Source organism: Cyprinodon tularosa, unplaced genomic scaffold (genome assembly GCF_016077235.1).
Source record: "Cyprinodon tularosa strain WSP-4 unplaced genomic scaffold, ASM1607723v1 ctg843, whole genome shotgun sequence".
Classification (NCBI taxonomy): Eukaryota; Metazoa; Chordata; class Actinopteri; order Cyprinodontiformes; family Cyprinodontidae; genus Cyprinodon; species Cyprinodon tularosa.
In genome coordinates, this window is record NW_024039611.1 from 152,981 (window position 1) to 161,713 (window position 8,733).

The 8,733-nt window shown below is 46.4% G+C and overlaps 1 pseudogene; it reads left to right on the plus strand.

Annotated features, from left to right (window-relative positions):
* LOC119775006 overlaps positions 1 to 5,998 on the plus strand; it is a 61,437-nt pseudogene extending 55,439 nt beyond the window's left edge.
* Positions 5,999 to 8,733: the final 2,735 nt, after the last annotated feature.

Here is an 8,733-nt window from a genome sequence, read left to right on the forward strand (position 1 = left end):
ACGTCATATTGAACCCTATGGATTAGGAACGGGATGTCACTTAAGCTCATATGTGAGTCAAGGCAGGTGAGCAAATACTTTTGGCAATATAGTGTATGTACAATCCGGATGGCTTATATACAGGTGGATTGACTTTTACATTGAAGTGTAGTAGGTGAGGAGCAACGGTGAGGTAGTGGTATGACTATTCTATTCACATATATTGCACATTCAGCATATTGCACAGAATATTGCACAGTCAATAATTAAAAAAAAAACTATAATATAGCTGCACAGTGGTTTTTACAGGAGTTATTGTGGTTATAGTGCATTATTATAGAGTCTGTTGGCAGCAGGAATGAATGACCTGCGGTAGCGCTCCTTCTAACAGACAGGGTGTCTAAGTCTTTGACTAAAGGAGCTGCTCAGCTCCTCTACAGTCTGGTGCAGGGGGTGAGAGGTGTTGTCCATGATGGATTTGAGTTTGGACAGCATCCTCCTCTCAGCCACTTCCTCCACCGAGTCCAGAGGGCAGCCCAGGACAGAAGTGGCCTTCCTCACCAGCTTATTCAGTCTCTTTCGACAGCGTAGAGGAGGGCTGAGGTCCCCACAGAGCCATAAAAGGTTTTAAGGAGGGGCCTGTTCACTCCAAAGGCCCTCAGCCTCCTAAGGAGGTGGAGGGAGGCTCTGGCCCTTCTTATACAGGGCGTCGGTGTTATGAGTCCAGTTAATTATTGACGTAAACACCCAGGGATTGGAAACTCTCCACAGTTTCTATGTCCTGCTCTTGGATGTTCTCAGGGGAGTGAGGTGGCGGTCTTCTCCTGAAGATGGTTCTCTTTTGTGCTGGCTTATCACTTCGGCCAGTGGCTGCTTTGGTTTCCCAGTGTAAAACTGGTCCCAGCTATCCTGGAGCCTAACAGAATAACCAATCTTCCTCCTTTGGTACCGGGGTACCCAGTCTTTGCTGCAATGTGTTTTGGGCTTTGAAGCTACTGAGATGTCATGTTTAGAATATAAAGGCATCAGTTTTTCTGAAACTCACCAACAGATGGAGTGAAAACTGGTCTGGTTCTGGGATTTGGTTCTGTTGGTGTCCATCCATTATCTGACACGCTTGTCCCGAGTGGGGTCTTGAGGGGTGCTGGTGCCTGTCTCCAGCTGTCTACAGGCGAGATGCAGGGTCCACCCTGGAGGTCACCAGTCCATCGCGATGGACTGGAAAAGAACAAACAACCATTCACACACACTATCAAACCTAAGGAGAATTGCTCAGGGAGAACATGCAAACTCCATGCAGAAAGACTCCAGGCTGGGAATTGAACCCAGAATCTTCTTGATGCAAGGCAGCAGTGCTACCCACTGCACCACTGAGCAGCCTACCTGTTGGTGTCCTGTTTGGGTTTCTGTCTGCTTTGAGGAAAGCCCAGTTAGGAGAACACATTGCTCTAGGCTGCCTCTTGTGTGTGATTTCTACTTCTTGCTGTTAAACTCAGCAGGTCTTCATTGATGCAGCAGCTTGCTGACATTGATATTGAGAAATATTTAACAGGTTCTGTTGGACTGTTCTAACCTGCATCCTTATTGATCAGCTCACATCCTTCTGTTCTGTGTCCAGATTAAGGAGCTGTGGTTTGTCAGAGATCAGCTGTGCTTCTCTGGTCTCAGCTCTGAAGTCAAACCCCTCACATCTGGAACACCTGGACTTAATAAACAACAACCTGAAGCAGTCTGATGTTCAGCAGCTGCAGGATCTTGTAGAGAGTCCAGACTACAAACTGAAGACACTGTAAGTAGATAGTTGGAGTGAATCCAGCTGCTCTGAACGGGACTAAAGTCCCTGCTGCTCTTCATCCTGGATGTGCTGCAAGCTGAAGGAGAGAAGCAGGAAAAACTCACTGATCTCCTCTGTTCATTCTTCTTCTCTCTGCAGGGATTGGGGGGAAACGGTGGAGTACCCTGAAGATGAGGATTACACTGACTATGAGGATTATAATGACCATGAGGATTACACTGACCCGACCGGCTTTGAGGATTACAGTGACCATGAGGATTACCCTGACCAGACCGACTTTGAGGATTACAGTGACCTCACCGTCGGTGAGGATTACACTGACCAGACCGACTTTGAGGATTACAGTGACCTCACCGTCGGTGAGGATTACACTGACCAGGCTGACTTTGAGGATTACAGAGACCTCACCGTCGGTGAGGATTACCCTGACCCGACCGGCTTTGAGGATTACAGTGACCTCACCGTCGGTGAGGATTACACTGACCACACCGACTTTGAGGATTACAGTGACCTCACCGTCGGTGAGGATTACACTGACCACACCGACTTTGAGGATTACACTGTCAATGATGACTACTGATGAAGAATACTGGAGCTGATCTGTGTCCTGATAATCAACAGAGGTTGAAGCTGCAGTATTTTGAGTTTAAAGAGACTCTGCCTTAAACCAGATAATAAACTCTTGGAGAATTAATGATATTTGAGTCTTATTTGTCGCTAAGTAAAAAGGCCTCTCTTTTCTATAATTATTATTTCTATAATTATTAACTATCATTAATCAGTAATGATCACGTACGCAGGAAGTAAAGATTCATGCAGGCATGGACTGGTAATCAGGCGTACCGGGCATTTGCCTGGTGGGCCGACGTGCTGTTTGGACCGGCAGACCCGACATGTATATTAATAATATGTATTATGATTATTATTATTGTTATTATCATAGGCGGATCTACTGGGGTGGCATAGGGTGGCAACTGCCACCCTAAATGACAGCCTTGCCACCCCAGCTGCCACCCCAGTTGGCGGTAGGGGCGGCGAGGCTTATAAATTATGGATCATTTGAGAATTACGCCCGCTAATTTCCAATGCCGGACTGCAGTGAATGCAGCACGAGATGACGCGAGAGCGACTGACTGATTGTTTTGAAAACCGAATGGGGCAAAGCGAGGGAGCCAGGGGTGATGGGGAGAGGAGACACGGGATGAAACAGGTAGAAACTGATTAACTATCTATCGAGAAATGAAATCATAATGAAAGCACAATGTTGCTAGCATAGCTGCAATGCTGATTTTGAGATGATAAAAATCAGGTTGCAGAACGTTATTTCTCTATCTATGATGTTAGTTAGGCCTGACGTCTCAGGCTCATAAAGACATATTTGCTGTCAACTATGACAGAAAAGAGACGATCAAGTTTGGTTGAACTCAAATCAAAACGCACAAAGGGATTGGATCTAAATAAAGTTGTGAAGCGTTTTGCTGAGCAACATGGAAATCACTGCATTCAGCTGTTATAGTCATGTTAACTTTATGTTCTGCTCTCTGCTGAGCCTTTACAGAGCCGTTACATTTTGTTTTGGCACCTGAGAAAATCTGATATTTCCTTTAATAAAACCAAAAGTGTTAAAAGTAAAAAATGTGATACTGGTGTAAATCCTGCTTAATATGAAGCAGTGTTGTTGTTTCTTTTTTTGTATATATAATATGAAACTATCCAGATATGACCTGTATGAACCTACTCACAAGCAAAATGTATTTTTATGTTGCTTCTTTTCAGATTTGTGGAGATTTTGATGTAACATACAGAACCCTCTTTTTGTTGATTTGTTGATACAGCAGTATGGAGGACCAACTCTGCCATATTTAAAAATAAATACAGAAATAAATAAATGCTCAATAAATAAATAAGCATACAATTGATTGCCACCAAAAATACAAACAACAAATAAATGTAAGTAGAAATTAAATTATACAGCTAGTCATACAGGTATATAACTCTTTTAATTGGTTTCTTTATTTCTTTGCCTTTTTAATATTTACCTTATTTATTTTTTTTGTCATTTATTATCTTCAACTTAATTTTTTCATTACTTATATTTTTAAGTATTTATTTATGTGCATGTTATCATATTTTTGTCTGTTTTATTCTTCCTTTGTATTTTTTTACCCTAGTTATTTCTTCGCCGCTATTTCTTTCTGCCTGTCCTGTTTACATTTCTGCCTGCCATTATCATATAATTTCTAATTACATTTATTTGTTGATTGTATTTTTGGTGGCAATTAATTGTATGCTCATTTATTTATTGAGCATTTATTTATTTCTGTATTTATTTTTAAATATGGCAGAGTTGGTCCTCCATATCCAGCTCTATTTACAGCATATTTACATGCATGAAATGTCCCTTTCATGTTGCCGTAACTGCTGTATGTCAAGTTACTGAGGAACAAATGGGGTAAATGTGTGTTCAGAGTAAACATTACATAGATGTCTGGTACCTTGTTCGGGTGCCTTGACCCATTTATTTCTACTGTGTAGTTCTGCTCACTTTGTTCCAGCTCAGTCCATAGATCTCTGATGGGAAACTTTTTCTTTCTATAGTTTCTTCTTGTGCAAATGCTGCAAAGCTGCCTCTCTGACAGTCAATCTCACACATCTGCGACTCAGCACCTGTGTCTTACCTTAATACCTTTCCTGTCTTAAGGCCCCTCTAGAAGTAGTGTTATCATTCTTCTATCTCCTATTAAGTGAGATCTCATTGTACGATGTATTACCAATATGAACTGTTTCACATGAAACACTTACTCTACATACTATTCTCACCAAACTGTGATAACTGTGATTAAATTCAGTGTAAACAAATGCCATATGTTGCCACCCCTAAAAAATTCCTGCCCCCCTCTTGCCACCCCATAAATATTTTTCTAGATCCGCCCCTGATTGCAGGTGAGAGTGAAATTACTAAACCAACATACCCGAACTGGATTTCTTCTGGCCGGTATATCCGTCTACATTTTAAAGTGCTTTTAACATAGAGAAGAACACCTCCACCCCTCCCATGTGCCCTGTCATTCCTATAAACATTATTCTCTGGCATAGTTACCACTGAATCTGGAGAGTTGACTGAAAACCAGGTTTCAAAGAGCCCCAGAAAGTCGATGTTAGAGTTGCAGAGTAGATGTTGAAGCTCTTCATTTTTAGATGCCATACTCCGTATATTCAAGTGTCCGCCTAACAAGCCTTTTGGTTTGGCCTGCAGATTCCAGATTGTTTTTGCCTGGTTAAGTGTATGGAAAATCTTAGATGTCCGATGTTTTTTAAAAACACGATTTCTCTCCTTTTTTTGTAGTGGAGGCCCGGTTAGCTGTGGCCCAGGTGGTGGAGGCCCGGCTAGCTGTGGCCCAGGTGGTGGAGGCCCGGCTAGCTGTGGCCCAGGTGGTGGAGGCCCGGCTAGCTGTGGCCCAGGTGGTGGAGGCCCGGCTAGCTGTGGCCCAGGTGGTGGAGGCCCGGCTAGCTGTGGCCCAGGTGGTGGAGGCCCGGCTAGCTGTGGCCCAGGTGGTGGAGGCCCGGCTAGGTTTAGAACTGGTGATGGAGGCCCGGTTAGCTGTGGCCCAGGTGGTAGAGGTCTGGTTAGCTGTGGCCCAGGTGGTAGAGGCCCGGTTAGCTGTGGCCCAGGTGGTAGAGGCTCGGTTAGCTGTGGTCAAGGTGGTGGAGGCCCGGCTAGCTGTGGCCCAGGTGGTGGAGGCCCGGCTAGCTGTGGCCCAGGTGGTGGAGGCCCGGTTAGCTGTGGCCCAGGTGGTAGAGGTCTGGTTAGCTGTGGCCCAGGTGGTGGAGGCCCTGTTAGCTGTAGCCCAGGTAGTGGAGGCCCGGTTAGCTGTAGCCCAGGTGGTGGAGGCCCGGTTAATTGTAGTGCAGGTGGTAGAGGCCCGGCTAGCTGTGGCTCAGGTGATAGAGGCCCGGTTAGCTGTAGCCCAGGCAGTGGAGGCCCGATTAGCTGTAGTCCAGGTGGTGGAAGCCCGGCTAGCTGTGGCCCAGGTGGTGGAGGCCCGGCTAGCTGTGGCCCAGGTGGTGGAGGCCCGGCTAGCTGTGGCCCAGGTGGTGGAGGCCTGGTTAGCTGCAGCCCAGGTGGTGGATGCCACATTAGCTGAAGTTGTAACCCAGGCAGCTGAGCTAGGAACCAGGGTGGTGGAGGCCCAGTTAGCTGCAGCCCAGGTGGTGGAGGCCTAATTAGCTGAAGTTGTAACCCGGGCAGCTGAGATAGGAACCAGGGTAGCTGTAATTGTACCCTGGTTAGCTCAGGGGTTGGGCCTGCTAACTGTAGTCCAACATGGCATGTGCTCAGAGCCAGTCCAGGATTTATTTCAATATCACCAGCTAAAAGTAATATTAGCACAAGTTCCAAAGCCCCCAGGGATGATATAGTTGTAAGTGAACGATCAAGTTTATCTGGGGGTAGCCTGGCATATCTAGAATTGAGAAATCTTGTGAACAAGAGGTATTGATTCCTCTTTACTGCGTATGGAGTTGAGTTTTCCATTTTCTGAGGGCCTGTTAAACTCCAGAAAAGGTAACAACATATAGCAATGAAAAATACACATGTTGATGGCACAATCCAAGGAAATTTGATGGTTTTGGAGTCTTTTTTTGGCAAAAACACAGGACCTGCCTTACTGTGTGTCTGCACCCTGGCAGCCATCTTGAAAATCAAGATGGTAAAGGATCAATATGCTGGCAGAAGAGCAGGTTACAACTCTCAGGAGAACAGAGACCAAAGGTTTGGCATTGGGTCAGGTGTCACGCGGTGGGATTGAGCTTAAAAAACAGATCACCATCAATCGTTTATAAAATAATATCATACTAACACAAGATGGCTGCGCGTGAACATATTGAGGCTCAGCGTCTCTCCAGGACCTGCTATTTAGTGGGTTTTTTTTTTCTATTTCTCACCGGACATTTTTTTCAAGAACTGTACCGTGTTGCTGTGCTATAGCAGACATGAGCTTCTGGACCTTTGGAGCTACAATGTTGACACTTTTACTGCTGATCTCCGACTCATCCCAGAGATCTCCAGAACACCGGAGGCTGCTCACTTCTCCCAGCTGGGATAACGTAAACAAAGGAGGGGTAAGCGCAGAGGGGTGCGAGCTAGGCTAAAGCTAACATGGACCAGATTATCCATCACGAATGACAAATGGATAATGGACTCACCGAAACATGGCTAAACAACAGCTGGACAAAGCTATCCAGCTAAGTGGACGCCACACACACCGGGCCAACAGGACAGCAAATGACTCTGGCAAGACCAGAGGTGGAGGTTTGTGCATTTATATTAATGAAGCTTGGTGCACAGACTCTGACACAAATATCAAACCAAACACCCCGAGGCTGCTTTTATTGTTGCTGTTGACTTCAACCACTCCAACTTGAAGACAGTCCTCCCCAGATTCCACCAACATGTCTCCTGCCACACTAGAGGAGATAAGACCCTGGACAATATCTATCTCCAATCTGGCTTGAGCTTACAAGGCAACACCTCTTCCCCACATCGGACATTGACCATCTCTCTCTGCTCCACACACATCGTGGTCACCACTCATCCAACGTGTGAAACCTACTGTAAGGACAGTAAAGGTGTGGGCAGACGGCTCTGACACTGAGCTCGAGGACTGGTTTAGGAAAACAGATTGGAATACTGTCCACCACACAGCTTTGGATCAGTACGCATCATCTGTACTGGACCACATCTCCACCACCATTGACTGTGTCATCAACCATAAACGCATCACCATGTTCCCCAGTCTGAAACCCTGGATGCACAGAGATGTTCTCCTGCTGAAGGCCCGCAACATCGCGTTCAGGTGCAATTTTATTGTGATACACAGACCTACAATGCAGCCAGGGCTGAGCTGAAGAGGGGAATCAAAACGGCCAAACACCACTACAAAACTAAGGCCAACTCCGACCCCCGACGTATGTGGCAAGGCCTTCAGATTCTCACAGACTACAGGAACTCCAATACCTCCCCCGCCTCCTCTGATGTCTCCTTCCTCAACAAGCTTGACAACATCTATGCTCATTTTGAGAGATGGAATACCACAACTGCAACCAAGGCAGCCACTACCCCAGACCAACAGCCACTGACTATCCTCTGCACTGATGTAGGAGTGGCTCTGAGCAGGATTACATCCAACAATGCTGTGGGTCCTGATGGCACACCTGGACGTGTCCTCAGAGCGTGCTCTGGGGAGCTGGCAGGAGTGCTGACGGACATCTTCAACCTGTCCCTGGCCCGCGCTGTGGTACCGACCTGCTTCAAGTCTACGTCCATCGTCCCAATCCCCAAGAATTCCAACCCAACCAGACTCAATGACTACCGCCCGGTAGCCCTCATCTCCATCATCACCAAGTGCTTGGAGCAACTGGTCTTAGCACACCCCAGATCCTGTCTCCCTCCCAGACTGGACCCCCACCTATTTGCATACAGGCAGAATAGAAGCACAGAGGATGCAGTCTCCATAGCACTGCACTCTGTCCTTTCTCACCTGGACAGAAAGAACACTTACGCCAGAATGCTATTCTTAGACTTAAGTTCAGCATTTAATACTGTCATCCCATCACAACTGATTACCAAACTCACAGACCTCGGCATCAGTTCACTCATGTGCAATTGGTTGCTCAACTTCCTGACCGGTCAACCCCAACATGTTCGGCTGGACAACCATTGCATTCATCCACCACCATTATAAACACCAGAGTGCCACAAGGTTGTGTGACGATTCCCTTCCTCTACTCTCTCCTCACCAACGACTGCAGACCTGTCCATGGCTCTAACACCATCATCAAGTTTGCAGACAACACCATGGTGATCGGCCTCATCAGAGACAATGATGAGGCTGTCTACAGGGAGGAGGTTGACCGTCTGGCTGAGTGGTGCGACAAAAACAACCTGCAGCTGAACACCC